The sequence below is a fragment of the Balaenoptera borealis genome, assembly GCF_965194805.1.
Source record: "Balaenoptera borealis genome assembly, chromosome: 16".
Lineage (NCBI taxonomy): Eukaryota > Metazoa > Chordata > Mammalia > Artiodactyla > Balaenopteridae > Balaenoptera > Balaenoptera borealis.
This window is the reverse complement of record NC_138872.1, coordinates 7,504,798-7,521,309: the sequence shown is the minus strand read 5'-3', so window position 1 is coordinate 7,521,309 and position 16,512 is coordinate 7,504,798.

Below are 16,512 nucleotides of genomic sequence, written 5' to 3'. Positions count from 1 at the left end.
AGACCATGTGTTATGGTGCAGAAGTTCCTGGACTTCTGTGTGCAGAAGAATCATCTGAAATGGGGTTCTTTCTCCACAGTTCCGTTCCCCAAGTTCCATCTGAACAGACTTTTGTTCCTTAGTGCTCTGTAGGTCCAGAATCTTCATTTTAAAACATCTCATAAGAGTCCATACACACAACTATGAAAAAAACTGCTACAGGATCTGGTGCAGAGCACAAACGCAGAGATATTTGCTCAAGGAATAAATGAATAAACAAATTATCCACCTGTAATCTCTAGCAAATAAACCCCAGTTCTATAAAGAACCAGAAACTGAATTCTGACTTGAGCTCATATGCTACTCCCTGATAAATTAATAGAGATGGGGTGCTTTCTGAGGGTAAAATAAGTAGAGTATACTAAATATAGTGTAAGTATTAGTAGTATAGTATAATAGCATAGTATAATAAATATACTAAATATAGTAATATAATAAGTATAGTATAATAAATATAGTAAGTATAGTGGTATAATAAATATAGAGTAATAAGTACAGTGATCAGCCACATCACTGATTCCTATTCGTTCTACCCCCTCTCCCTCCTCAGTGGGCTTAGCCTAGACTGTTCCTTAAAGATAAAATACTTCTTCCTGAACCCTTCACTGGGTTTGTCCTCTTCACTGTTTCCACATAAACATTCCTTATATAGAGCCTTCCTTTAGCCTTTCCCCAACAACCCTTGTCATTCTGTATGTGTGCCCCCCATCATATTTACCACTTTTAAATTATCTTGATGACTTCTTTTTTATCTCTCTACTCCTCTAGAATGAAAGCTTCACTTGATCAGATCAGTTCTGTCTTCCTTTCATATCTGCAGAAACTATTTCAGTGCCTAAACTAGTAGAGGATCCATGAATACTTGGTGAATGAATGGATCAACATATTTGAATCAAGGAATTCTTTGTATTTATACTATAACAGGGCACTTGGGAGAAAAGTTAAAAGTTAACTTAAACAACTGACTAGCTGTCATTTTGACTATTTTTTGAGGCCCACACCTAGTGTGAATTTATTTTGGACATTTTTCATCATTTTTCAAATATCTTCCCAGAATAGATCCTAATATAGACCAGACCTCCCAGTGGAGATGTTACCATAATTTTGGAATCAAGTTTATTTTCCCCCCAAATGTCAACTTCACTAGTGGTGTGTGTCACCTGGGAGAAGTGCTGGGAGAAAAATGAAGTTCCAATAGAGTTCAGCTCAAAGTCTCCATCACTCCAGATGTCAAATAGCTGTCTCTTCATTTACAGCAATCTAAACAGCAAGTGTGTGATGAGAGTTTTAGGGAAGACTCCTAGACATGGAGAAACGGGATATTGAAGTGACAAAACAGGTGGTAGGCTAATTTTGAAATAAAAAAGGTAAAACATCATATTACTAAGTAAACTCTTTGCAATCTGTTGAGCAGCTAATCCCAGGAAAGGAAAAAAATAAAAGCAGGCAACTCCCAAGCATCACAGTATTTGCAGCAGAAGTTTGTGTCTAATTTATGTCACTTTCTTAACTACAGGTGTAGCAGAGGTTTAAGGTATTTTTGAAGTGTTCAAATGCCCACACCAGCAATTCAACAGCTGCAGTTAGTCTCCAACATCAGACTAGAAAAGCAACAGAGATCTTTCTATTCTCTCACTTCTCTTTCTTCCTCCCTTGGTTTCTTTCTCTCTATTTTTCCTCTTCCTTCTTTCCCTCCTTCTCTTTCCTTCTCTTTTCATTAGGAAGACTGAATTATTTGTTTGGGTTGCTGAGCTACCATAGCCTCTACCTTATCACCATCTTAACACACCCAACAAAATCACCAGATGTCTGAAATGCCACATTGAAGACAAACAGAGGGGAGAGTATTGTCATCAGAACAGCAGCAATTAATTCTTTTATTAGATTAAGTGTAGCTTTCCACTTACCTGCTATCTTTCATAAGAACTGCATTATTTAAATGATGAGCAAGGCTTTCATCAGCACTTTTGGAGGAGGAAGAAAACAAGCATATGCAGATTGATTCGAAAGTGACAAAGAATTTTCTTCCCTGTTTTCTCCCCCTTTGTTGACCTCATTAGAACTGGAATCAGCAAAGTGAGTGGAAACCCACTGGACTGTGAAGAAAGGTCTGGGTTTCCTTCTGTTTTGTGACCTTGGACAAGTTAGTAAACTTCTTGGGCCTCAGTTTCCTGATTTGTAAAATGAGGGAAATTTGGGCTCCCAGTATACAAGAATGTTCTCCTTTGTAAACTGATTTTTTTTCTAGTTCTTTGATAGACAAGGTTAACAGTAATAGTAATAAATAAACCTTATGTTCCAGGCACAATTCTAAGCATTTAACTTATATCAACTCCCTTTATCCTCCCAACAAAACTGGTTAGTCATATGCTAATATTGCCTTTATTTTCTAGCTGGGAAAATGTGAGACACAGAAAAGTTAAGTAACTGGCTTGAAGTTATTTCATTCTGGCATGAAGCCAGCATTTGAACCTTGGCAGTCTGGGACCAAATATTATGCTTTTACCACTTTCAAGGGGCTGAGTTTCTGTCACCTTAGATTTGATTACCATTCCTGAGCTTCTCCGCTTAGTAGCTGTTTAGCCCTGAGTAGGTTACTGGCTGTGCCTCGCTTTCTTAACCTGTAAAAGAGTGATATCACACTGCTTTCCTCAAGACCGTTTGGAGGAATTTAATGAGATGATGTTGTCCGGACAGTCTGGGTTATGATTCAGTAACAACTTAACTTCCAAACCTCAGTGGCTTAAGACTACAAAGATTCTTTTTTTTTCACTATGCCTCGTACCCAATTCAGTCTGTAGGGCTTCTGCTCCACATGGTAATTCATGGATTCAGGTTAATGGAAGGTCTAACGGCTGAAGTGTCATCTGCCCTGTAGTGGAGGAGGAGACAGCTGGAGAGTTACATATTGTGACGTATGTATCAGCCATTGGTCAGAAGTGGTCACATGACTTTGCTTAACTATAAGGAAGCTGGAAAATGCAGAACAAATAAGATGCTACTTTCTCTGCCACAAATGTGAAGGTCTTTCATAAGATTCCTGATATGTGGTTCCCACTCAATAAATAGTTGCTATTACAATTATCAGCCTAATTGTAATCAGAGCACTAACAGAATTTTATCGCCTATTTTGGGGCACTTTGAAATTGGTGCTATAATTTGGAATGCTCAATATAACTTTTAAGGAGGTGTTGAAATGTATGGAGATTAGTGGAAATAAAAGAAGATGAATTTTTTGAACCCCAACAGGTAAAGCATTAATTCTTCCTAGATCCTGGGGCAATTTAGAATAATTGTTTAGTTATTTAGTTATTTTCAACAGTTAATTAACTCTTATTTAGCTCCCCCCACCAAGTTGTTTTTATCTGTGTTACACTCACCTGTACATAAATGTTAAAAAGTTGGGTGTTGTCAAAGGAACAACTTGCCATCTCATTGGCTGATAGAATATAAATCATCTACATCCTTTTATGCCCCATCAGCTCCTTTATATGGTATTTCCCTTTATTATGACAGATTTTATGATATTTTGTGAGGACCAGCCATGGGGAGAAAAAGGTTTAATGCACTGACATCTAATTTTATTATCTCTGGTACCTATTCATTTTTTAGAAGCATCTCTTGACTTTGTGCCAGTGTAAGCATGAAGCTTTAAAATCTGGATGGTGACAGGGTTGGGAATTAAACCTTTAAATCAGAACGGGATTGGAAAGACAAATCACAAAGAGATTTCAGTCATTTAGCATCCCTCTTCCCATGTTAATAAGTGGTACTCACAAAATCAGAAGCACATCACACAGCCTGTTCTCTTCAAGATGTATATGTATTAGGTTCCATTTCAGGGTTAGATGAAGAGTCCTTAACATTGGCCCAAGTTAGGGGAAAGGAAAAAACATATACTGAGTGCTTACTAGATCCAAAACATCACACTGGATTGTTTTCTTATGCTTTATCACTTTATCTTCAAAAATACTGCAAGGGGGTTATAATCGTCCACATGTAAAAATGTTATAAATAAAAAGTGGAAGAAAAATGAAGAAAATTTAAACTTGCTTCACAGGTTGGCTCTCTTTTTCAAATATCTGCTGGTTTGTGCTTTGCATCTGTTGTTCCCTCTGGTTGGAATGGTCTTTGCCCAGACTTTGCATGAGTGGCATCAGCTCATCATTCGCTCAATACAGATTCCTTGTGGTTGGGGAGGGATCTTCCCTATGGTAAGCTGCTTACGCTGCCCCCCTCCCCAGCCGCTCTCTATTACATGATCTTGGGTTTGTTGTATTTGTGCACATTCCACAGCAAGACAGTACTTTGTTGTTTATGTGCGTATTGCTTATTATGCTTTCCTATTTCCACTAAGGTGCAAGTTTATGAGGACAGGAGTTATATATTTATTTACTTCTATATCTCCATAGCTTAGAAGACTTTCTGGCAAAGAGTAGTTGCTTAGTAAGTATGATTTCAAGTTAATCAGTGTTGTGTTATGTTTTGTTTTTAGCTTGAGATACTATAGTTCCAAAAAAAGCAGTCACTTGCTTAAGGTCACACATTATACAAATGGCAGAGATGGGTGTGCAATCCAGGCAGTAGCTATAATAGGTAACCCTGATAGAGTAAATTACTTTTGTGCTACTCACTGTTCCTGAGAACAGTACATTCAATATTAATTCAGATAATCCACACTACAACCCAATTACTTTTTAATTTCCATTTTAGAGTTGAGGAATTTGAGGCAGAAAAATTAGTAATTTGCCCAAAATCTCCTGGTTCCTTGTCAGCACTGTTTATACTGTATTGCCTCCCAAGTTGTAGTTTTTAGAGTATCATTCATTCTTCTATTTGATAAAACTTAAGAAAGCTTTTTAGTCCAACCTTCTCTGCCCAGGTAAGGGAAAAAGGAACTGGAATACAATTTTTCACTTATCCACACAGGTTTCATTCACCAACCCCATGAATTGCAGTTTGCTTAGCTATAGGCACTCAATGAATATTTGTTGGTGTGTGAATAAATGGTTGCAATGGTATGCATTCATAGAGAACATTTATTTCAGGATGAGGGAAGCTGGTTGGCTGATATGTTAATTGCTTACATTGTGTCATTTAACCTTCCTAAGATTTCTGACAGCTAGAACGTTATTAACCCTCCTTTACGGGGGAGGAAACTGAGAACCACAAAAAACTATGTGTCATCAGACTTGTTTACATTTCAGTTGGGGTTGAATTTATATCTGTATTAGGAAAGTTGGAATCAGACTGAACTAAGTATTCATCCAAGTAATGGTATTACTACTTAAGATAGTACCTGCGGGAATTTGTGGGTTTCACTCTACCTCTGAGCTTCCATTTACTCACCTCTAAAATGGAAATACTAATAGCACCTCTCTAATGGCAAAGATATATTGAAATTCTCTTATCTAGAGTTCTTAACACGGTGCTCATTCATAGGGGAAAAACATGAGGGAAGAAGACCAGTTCTAGACAATGAGCAGACTTTATTTTTCACTATCCGTGCTCCCGAGCCTGTACTCCTTCTCATATAAGTGAGATAGTTTGGGGATGAGCAAGAACTTTGTCACATTACTGTGCCCACCTGCTAGTGGGAGAGGGGGTCCCTAGACACCCATCTGGGTTCTGGTACGTGGCCGCAGAGAGGGAAGATCAAACTCAAGGAAGGCTAGATCTAGACTTTAATTCTGGTTATTCCACTTATTGGTTGTGTGACCTTTGGAAAATCACGTAACTCCTCTAAGTCTCAATAGTCTTCAAATCTGTGAAATGGGCGTAGGGCCTACACGATACAGTTGTGGTGACAATGACATGAAGCAACATATGCAAAATGCATAGCATAAGGTCTGACTCAAAATAATTGACAGAGAAGTTAACCAATAACACTAATGCCTTTTACATAAAAATTCATAAGTAGATGTGCCAGTTGTGCCTCTATTGTTGACCTTCAACCAGATACTCTTATTTCTTGTTGTTCCCAAAACTGCGAATGCAAGGCAAAACCAAGACCTCACACCAACATTGCATTCTGAGCATGTTCATTGTATAATCATATTGACCTGTCACTTTGGCATCTTTAATCATTTTAAAGGTAGTTCTGACTTGACTATATTCTTGTTTAACTACCTTAAGCAGATTAATTAGCTTTGTGGAGCCCCTGATGCCATTAATTCATGGTCTATAAAACCTCAGCCCTAGATGAACTTTTTAATATTGTATCTTTACTACTTGATATAAATGTCTTTTAAGTTATAAGAATTGCTATAGTTAATGCCTTAATAATTAGCTACATATATATTGAAGTATAAAAAATTTCCAAGATTGCAAAGTAATCAAAACCCAGATTAAAACAAAGAATTTATTTCTCCTTTATTAAAACCTAAAAATACCAAGAGCTTTGACTGTGTAGCAAAAATAGTAGAAGGGTCTGATATTTCTAGCTTGCAAAGAATGGGTAGTCCTAGGACAGTATCTGATATCTGAAATTTAACCAGTACATATTCATTAACTGAAATATATAAACAAAGAAATATGATCTTCAAAACCACCAAATCACAAATACCAGTTCATACCCAGTAGGATGGCTGTAATTGAAAAGAGAGATAATCACAAGTGTTGGTGAAGATGTTGAGAAATTGGAACCCTCATATGCAGCTGGTAGCAATGTAGTCACTTTGCAAAACAGTCTGGCAGTACTTAGCAATTCCATTCCCAGGTATATACCGTAGAGAAATAAAAGCATATGTTAACATAAAAACATCTACACAAATGTTTGTAGCAGCATTATTCATAATAGCCAAAACCAGAAATGGCCCAAATCTCCATCAACCAGGGAATGGATGAATAAAATGTGAGATATTCATATAATAGAATATCACTTGGCAATAAAAAGAATGAAGTATTGATATGTGCTAAGCGTTGATGAACTTTGATAATATTATGTTAAGTGAAGGAAGCCAGTCACAGAAGACCACATATTATACGATTTCATGTATATGCAGTTTCTAGAATAAGTAATATTTTAGAGACAGAAAGTAGATTAATATATGCATTTGACTGTTGGGGGAAGAGAGAATGAAGAGAGACTGCTAATGGCATGGAGTTTCTTTCTGGAGTGACAAAAATGTTCCAAAATTAGATAGTGATAATGGTTTCACAAGTCTGTAAATATACTAAAATCCATTTAACTGTACACTTTACATGGGTGAAATGTATGGTATGTGAATTATATATAAACAAAGTTGCTGAAAAAATTTTTTAAACCAAATTACCAAAAAAAGAAAAATCTTAAAAAGAAGGTATTTGCAAGCCAACTTAGGAGGCCACAGGTGTAATAACTTGAGTGCCAATATGAATAATAAATGCAGTAAATATGCAGTACATATATTAAAAGCCCATGAGTTCATAATGATACTTTAAAACTCATTTGTTTGTTTTAGAAAATATTAGGGAGACATTTTAGTATTCTAACAATAGGTAAATAAAGGGAAAAATCAAACATTGAACCTGCCTTTTCTGTTCAAATAGTGTCTTAGAGTAACCCAAGCATTGATAAATGCTTCTCTCTGTAGACATATCCATCTAATAAAGGAAGAAGCAACTATAGAATTATGGTATTAACATTTTACTGCCCTTAACAAAATAATACGTAGAGGCAATGATCATCAATGGCCACGGATATATTAAAAAATAATATATTAAAAAGAGAGATAACACTATTAAGTAGGTGCATCCCAGTAGAAGTATGCAACGGCATCTACAGACTTTTGTTGCCAAAGCAAATTGAACCTCTGAACAGAGGTATATATTCAGTGACATGATGGAGAGGCAAATAGCAAAATCTTGAGTTTGGGGATTCTACTGTATAAACAACCCAGTTTTATCAAGAAATTAATTTCAAGGGGGAAAAATGGAGGAGAAATTCTTGATTTAAAGAGAATTAAAGGACATATCAAAATGTAGTATGTGGACCCTGTTTCAATTTTGATTAGAAAAAAATAATTGTAAATATGTATATTTGACTATCAGAAAAATTTCAACACTAACTGGATATTTTATGGTGTTAAGAAATTACTGTTAATTTTTTGTATGATAATGGTATTGTGGCTATCTTTAACAAGAGTCCTTATCTTTCAGAGATATGTACTGAAATACTTATGGATAAAATTATATGACGTCTGGGATTTGCTTTAAAATAAGCTGGTTGTGACGTTAATTCATTGGCAGTACAGGTAATACAAGAATGATCACAATTTGATAACTGTTGTAGGTGGGTGATCTAATCACCTCCCAAAGGCCCTGCCTGTAAATACCATCACACTGGGAGGGAAGAGTTTGATAGATGAATTTTGGGAGGGCACAAACAGTCAGTTCATAACACTGCACTTTTCTAAATAATTAATGCTTCTGTATGTAAAAAGAGTCAGATGTGTGGTTATATCAGGGATCAGCAAAATATAACTGGTGAGCCAAGTCATCCTGCTGCCCATGTTTGAAGAGCTATGAGCTTTTCACATGAATGATTTTTACAATTTATAAAGAGTTGAAAAAACTAATATTTTTGACACATGAAAATTATATGCAATTAAAATTTTACTGTCCATCAATAAAGTTTTATTGGAACACAGCCACATTCATTGATTTACACATTGTCTGTGGCTACTTCCATGCTAGGAGGCCCAGTTGAGTAGTTGTGATGGAGACTGTGTAGTCCTCAAAGTCTAACCTATTTCCTACCTGGCGATTTACAGCAAATTTGCTTTTCCCTTTCCCCTTTTTGCTTTCGGGTTTGTATGCAAACCCAAAGGAGCTTTGGTCAAAGGGAAAAAAACATAAATCAGCTAGGTCATCTGAAGGCCTGGAGACCAGAGACAAAGCACAATTAGAGAAGTTTGATGTAAAAGGCAAGTGATTTAAGGGTATTTGTGTGTGTGTATATGTGTGTGAGTTTCTATTTGAAAACTATGAAGATCTTCATCTTTGACTAAGTCAGCGGCATCTGCTAATGCAGAAAACTGATACTGAAGATTTGAGACTGCCCTGAAAGGTATTCTTGAATCTTCTCAAAATAGCTGACCTTCAAGTGTACTTGTGGCATTCCCACAGGGCAGAGTCATTCTAGGTTTGGGCAATGAATTCATAAAAAAGAGTGACTAAGTAAGACAACAATCATGTGCAGTTTGAAATTGCAGGGGAAGAATTCTGAGGTGGCTGGAAGATGATATAAATGTATAATATCTATATATCTGGAAGGTGATATATATGTAAATCTATATATCTATAGGTACAGATATAGATATAGTTTGGCATTCCTGGCAAGGGAAATTGACTTAAAAGGAAGGAGGAACAGCTCAAAGAACTAACACTCTGGCTAGAGTTTACTATAAGAATGAATAGAAGGGAAGAATGGGAGATGCACCTAGAAAAGTAAGGAGTAAATGAATGTGAAAATATTCAAATACTAAAATAAGCAGTTGACATTGAGCAAGCAACGGGGGACACTAATGATTTTTAAGCATATGACCTAATGAGCGTCATGTTTCAGTAAGCCATATATTCAGTAAATATGTAAACATTTGGTTCATCATAAGTGACTTATCTTTTTCCTGTGGACTAAAATCTATTTCTTTATCCCAGATGGGCTCAGGAACTAAGTATTAGGTGAATTTGTAAATGTGTGAATTTTTACAGTTTGTTGACTGCGTCTCTCCAGAAATGAAGCATAATATTATTGGTGATAAATGGTGCAGTATAAATGAGATAATGCATTCGAAGGCATTTGAAAAAATATAAAGAACAATATAAATATAAGGGATTATTACTATCCTCATCATAATCATCATCATTGTTGTTATCATTGTGTTGTAACCTTCTGTGGAGGAGCTGACATGCAGTGTGTACCCTCCTGTGTGAGCTTTGAACTTTTTATGAATTATGATTAGAATAGATTTGGCCACTCAGAACTTCCAGCCTGGAACTTATAAACCTTACTAATGTAATTGACCTAAAACAATGTTCACAGGTAAAGCAATGAAGTTCCTTGGAACAGTTGGTATTCTGACGTGAGGGATGGTTTCTATTAAATTAACCCGGGGAATGCAGGAGAGAGAAGACATTTTAGTGATTTCCTTTTGGAACCACTTGTTCTCTCAGTGGGAGATGGAGGAAGGAGTCAAGCACCACCTTGGCCCATCTAACCTGGAATTCCAGCATTTAGGGCTCCATGGCTTGCCAGGAAGGACGTGTCTTTCCTGCAAAAGAGAACAGTATAAACTCCCAAGCTCTATTTCATACCAAAAGATCAATGGCAAAGATAATAGCTTTTGCTTTCCTTGGAGAGGAGGGAGAGGTGGATAATCCGAGGATCTTACATAGGAAAAGACAGAATACTACCAGAGGAGAAAATTTCTACACTAGTCAGTGATGATTTATTTATTATGTGAGACAAAGAAGAGATGGAGAAGGGAAAACTCTTTATTCAATGAAGTAAACATTATGGTGACAACGGTCAGAAGTAATGGAAGACCAGAGGGGGAATACTTTGAACTTAGCTTAAAAAGGAAAGCCCGCCTGTAATTCCACAGCCTACTGGTCTTGTAATTTTACCAGTCCAAGTGAAGCATAAAAACCTCATCTCCTATTAAGTCCCTTCACCCTCCCCTGTTTATAATATAATCATCTTGAATATTTTCTCTATACATTTGGAACCACATTAGACAAGTACGTATGATTTTTGCTCCCACCATCAACATAATTTTGAAAACCCTAGAGGAGATGTAAAGTGTATTCCATTTAACCATAGTTTTGCTTATAGTATTTTTTCTTCCTTCCTCATATTCCAAGGTTCCTTCTTTTAGCATTTCCTTTCTGATTAGATAACTTCCTTTAGCTATTCTTTTAGGGTAGTTCTGCTGGTGGCAAATTCTCTTAGTTATCCTTCAACTGAGAATGTCAGTTTCTCCTTCATTCCTGAAGGATAATTGTGTTGGATCAAGGATTCTGTGTTGTCAGTTATTTTTTCAGCACTTGAAAAATACTTTGTCATTACCTTTTGGCCTCCATGATTTCTCATGAGAAATTCACAGTCATTCGAGTTTTTGCCACCTATATGTAAAGTGTTATTTCTCTCACTGCTTTTAAGATTTTTTTTCTTTGCCTTTTCAGAAATTTGACTATACTATGTCCTGGTATGGATTTCTTTGGGTTTATACTATTTGGAGTTAGCTATTTGCAACTGTAGGTTTTTGCCTTTTGCCAAGTTTGGAAAAATTTTAGCTGTCATTTCTTCAAGTATTTCTTGATCTCCACCCTTTTTTCCCTCTCTTTCTGAAACTCTAAGGCCATGAATCTTGGATATTTTATTTGGTTCTGCAGATCCCCAAGCCTGTTTTTTTTTCCCCCACAGTCTATTATTCTCCTTCTGTTGTTTAGATTGAGTAATTTCTGTTGTTCTTCCTTCAAGTTCAGTATTTCTTTCCTCTTCCCTCTCCATCCTCATGCTGAGTTCATTTACTGAATTTTTTAAGTTTTTGGTTATTGAACTTTTCAGTTCACAAATGTTCATTTTCTCCCTCTTTATATGTTCTATTTCTCTGCTTCTACTATCTATTTCTTTGCCGAGACTTCCTATTTTTTTTTTAAAAATGTTCCTAATGTGCTAGTAATTGCTCACTGAAGCATTTTTATGATGGCTTCTTTAATATCTTTGAGAAAGAATTCTAACATTCTATCATCTTGGCATTGGCATTTATTGATTGTCCTTTTTCATGCAGTTTCCTGCCCAGCATCCATTCCAGTGATTAACTCCTACTTATTTTTTCAGGTTTAGGACGTCATCTCCTGTAGGAAGCTTTTACTGACACCCATACACAAGTCTGAGTTAAGCGCCACTCTAAGCATTGAGTCTGCTTTCTCCTCCATCAAAGCATTTATCAGACTATGTTGTATTTTATGCTGATTGATCTGTATCCCTCACTTGACTAGGAGCTGTATGGTCTTTGTTACTGTGTCCTATGTCCAGAACTACTCCTGGAAAATATTGGGTGCTCCACAAATATTTGGGTTATTTTTAAAGTTTATTTATTTGTTTATTTATTTTTGGCTGTGTTGGGTCTTCGTTGCTGTGCGCGGGCTTTCTCTAGTTGCGGCGAGCAGAGGCTACTCCTTGTTGCCGTGCACAGGCTTCTTATTGCGGTGGCTTTTCCTGTTGCGGAGCATGGGCTCTAGAGTGCAGGCTCAGTAGTTCTGGCGCATGGGCTTAGTTGCTCCGCAGCATGTGGGATCTTCTCAGATAAGGGCTCGAACCTGTGTCCGCTGCATTGGCAGGTGGATTCTTAACCACTGCGTCACCAGGAAAGCCCCAAATATTTGTTGAGTAACTTGTTTTGTTTTACTTTGCTCTTTTTTACATCCTACAAATTGTATATGATCTCTGGAGTGAATAAACAGACTTTCAAACAAAGACTAGGCTAACTGGAAGGAAGAGAGTAAGAGAGCATAAATATATAGGATTTGTTTTCCTATATATTTATAAATTTTTTTCTCCACTGTAATATGAGTATTTGAGTGTCTTGCAGAGGAGGGGGGAATCTTTGTGACAGTGCCATAATATCCTAGTATAACCTTGTACGTCCTCGCTGCCCAAAGATCCTACTCCTGTGTCTTATACGTGGAAGACACTATGAATGCTACTTTAATTGAATTTGATTTGTTTGAATTTTACATCTACCCAATTATATGCCTTGATATGCCCTTTGCAAATTTAGCCTGAATCACTGACATTAAAGGTGACTTTAGCCACTGGGCTCAGACAGAGTGTGTTTTAGGTCAGAACAGGGTAAACTGTACTTGACTTTTCAGTTGCTGCTAGAGACTATATCCTCTGAAAACAAGCAACCAAACTGAGAACCTTGGATAAGGACAGGATGAGGGAGAGGCAAGTGAGTCACTCACTCTGGAGCACAAAATTTAAGGGACACCAAATACTCAGTAATCAACATGAGTAATATGCAATGCAATGGTTTTTAAAAAACAAAACTAATGAAAAAATTCTTAATGAACCAACTATTAAAATTTTAAGTAAAGGCAAGCTGCTGTTGTTTCACAGCCCTGCACCGTTGTGCAATGGGAATGATCATTTCAGATCAGCCTGCAGTTGGCTCCTGGGCCCATGGGGCTATTGTATCCCCCACTGGGTGGGCTTATGCACGTTGACAATGATACCTGAACAGATTAGGCAGTGCTTTTTCAACTGTAGAGCTTTTATTTACTTATTTTCATTTGGTTTGAAATATGAGAAGATATTTTGTTAGTATACATAGAGGTCCAATATTGTTTGACAGGAGACTGTCCTTGGAAATATCCACGAGATATCATGTTATAAGAAGCAAAGGACAGCTGGTTTGCTTGAATCTCATGTCCCAGGCTTTGATCCAAGGACAAGATCCAAGCTAGGAGTGAGAGGGCACAAGGAGCTCACCTGCTTGGCTGACTTCATCCACTGAAGGGGCTATAAAGTTAAGGAAAGTCTACTGCCTGAAGCAGCCAGTTTTCCTAAAAGCAAAGGGAATTGAATTCAGAGTTTTCTTCTGGATACAGCTCTCTCCAGCATCACCACACAACGCACATCAGTGACCCTACGTACTCGGTGCTTCACTGGACAAGCAGAAGGGGTAGTAGTTTGCACGTTAAAAGTTGTGATTATTTATATTTTAAATGCTTTATTAAGATGTAAATACTAATACCTATACATCTATCTGACTTAGAAAAGTAACTTATTACCTATAATTGAAGCCTCTCTTTTCACTAATCACTAATCACTTATCTCTCTCTCCCACCACATCAAGGGTTAACCATTGTCTTGGATTTTTATTTGCTATTAGACTTCTGCTAATGCTAAGTAGGCTTCCTCAGTAATAAATAAGATAGGTTTACATATTTTAAAATATATCTATGACATAATTTGTATGTATTCTTTAACAACTTGTTTTTATTTTCCTTTGGCATTATGAAAAGGTGTACTGTTGACACACGTAGCTCTGAGTCATTTATTTTTAACTTCTGTATAATATTCCATTGTATCACTACCCTTAACTTATTTATCTGTTCTCCTGTTGATAAACTTTTCATTTCTCCTCATCTTTCCTATTATGCAAATGTTGCTGCAAGCATTTTTTTTTTAATTTTTATTTATTTATTTATTTATTTATGGCTGTGTTGGGTCTTCATTTCTGTGCGTGGGCTTTCTCTAGTTGCGTGCGGCAAGTGGGGGCCCCTCTTCATCGCGGTGCGCGGGCCTCTCACTATCGCAGCCTCTCTTGTTGCGGAGCACAGGCTCCAGACGCGCAGGCTCAGTAACTGTGGCACACGGGCCTAGTCGCTCCGTGGCATGTGGGATCTTCCCAGAGCAGGGTTCAAACCCGTGTCCCCTGCATTGGCAGGCAGATTCTCAACCACTGCGCCACTAGGGAAGCCCGCTGCAAGCATTTTTGAACATGTGTCTTATTCAGGGTTACAACTCAAAGGACAAATGCTGAGTTGTGGATATTCACATCACTTTATTAGTCATTGCTAAACTGATCTCTAAGGTAGCTGTACACATTTACAGTCCCACCAGCAGTGTATAAGGATTCCCCTTGTGCCACATCCTTACTTAAAGATGGTATTCAGACTTTTTAAGAGTTTTGTTCATGTGTTGGATATAAAATAGTATATCATTTCAATTTTACTTTGTGTTTCTCTGATTACATTGAGTTTAAACCATCTTTTATATGTTCATTATTCATTAGTATTTCCTTATTTGTGAATTTCTTTTATCCATTTTTGGATTGTATTTATTTTTCTTATTGAGCTTTAGAAGGTTTTTACATTCTTCATGCTAATTTATCTAACCCTTTGTTATTGCATGCAAATATATTCCCCCAATTGACAGTCTGTTTTTAGACTTTTACAATGCCTTTTGATGACAATTATATTTTAGCATAGTCAAATAATCAAAATTTATTCTGATTTGTGTTTTATTACATTTTATTTTAAAAACTCTTCTTTGAACCCAAATCATAAATATATATTTTAATATTTCTTTCTAAAGTATTTAAAATTTTGTTTTTCACTCCTTGATCTTCAATTTCCCTGTGTGTTTATTCAGTCATTTATTTATTTAAAAAAATTTTTTTAAATTTTATTTATTTTTTAAAATGATAACTAATGGTCTGCTTCCCTTTGTAAAACACCTGTGTAACCCCCTCTGCATTCCAGTCTGCAACCTGCTGGGCTTTGTAAATGTAGCAGCCTTTGGTAGAGAACCTGATCTTTCAAATTATGGAGTAAGGTTCTTTAAAAACAAAATACTTGAACATAGCAAATCAGATTGTACTTTGAGATGAATAACGAGGAGTCCATGGAAAGGCTTTCAGAATCCTGAAAGGAGCAATTAAAAATAATGAGTATTGAGAAAAAAGCATTATCCTCAAAGAGGAAACGTAAGGGCCAGTCAGATCATTTCAGCATGTGCTTGGGGTGTGCTCAGCCACTTTAAATAGCATAGAACACTAACGGGCTTTACCTTGATGAGATGTATTTGCAGTAAAGAGGAACAGAGATTAATGTGGTTCTTCTCTGGGTTGGGTTACTACTATTTACTTAGTGTCAAACTCTGGTTGTTGAGGAGTCACAACTAACGAGTGTTTACCTCTTAAATAGGATGACTGGCCCGCCTCCTCTTCTCCCCCTCTGCTGGTGCCCCAGTGGATCAGGTGCTCACCTGCCCCATTGCTTAGTCACCTTCCCAAGCCTCTTGTCAACACTCCTGCCACCCCAGAGTAGGTTAACAATGAGTAGCAAGGCTCAGATAAGAAAGACACGTTGCCTCTTCCCTTTTGCTCTTTGCCCTACATTTTCCAGTTTTTCAGTCTTTGTCTCTTATGTTCACATTCCTGTATCTTTACCTCTATCCTGACCTCCTCCTTGCCAGATTCTGAGACAATGAGGACCGCTTCTTACTGCAAATGCCTTGGATGTTGGCACCCCATCCAGTCGAAATAAATCATTTGCATTTCTTCTTGCTTCTCTCCCCACCCCCATCCTTCCCTGATACACACTCCAACATGACTTTCCTTCCCACATAATCCAAATGTTGAAACACCAGCTTCCACTGAGAGAACTGTCAAAGAAAAATTGCACCTGAACAGGTTAAACAGACAAAGGAGGCTATTCAAGACTATTTGCCTGGTTTCAAAAATCTTCGCTTATCTCGAGGTTATGAAATGTACTCCTCCTACATTTTATTTGTAGAATTATTTATAATAGAAAATTATGAAAGCATGCAAAATATCTAGTTATAAAAATTGACTTAAAAAACAGTGCATTTCCGTTGTATGTAATAATAGGTGGCCATTAAATAGCCCATAGAATAATATGTGATGAAATGAGATGTGTTTATACTATATTAGTTGGTTGAGTGTTGTGGAATAT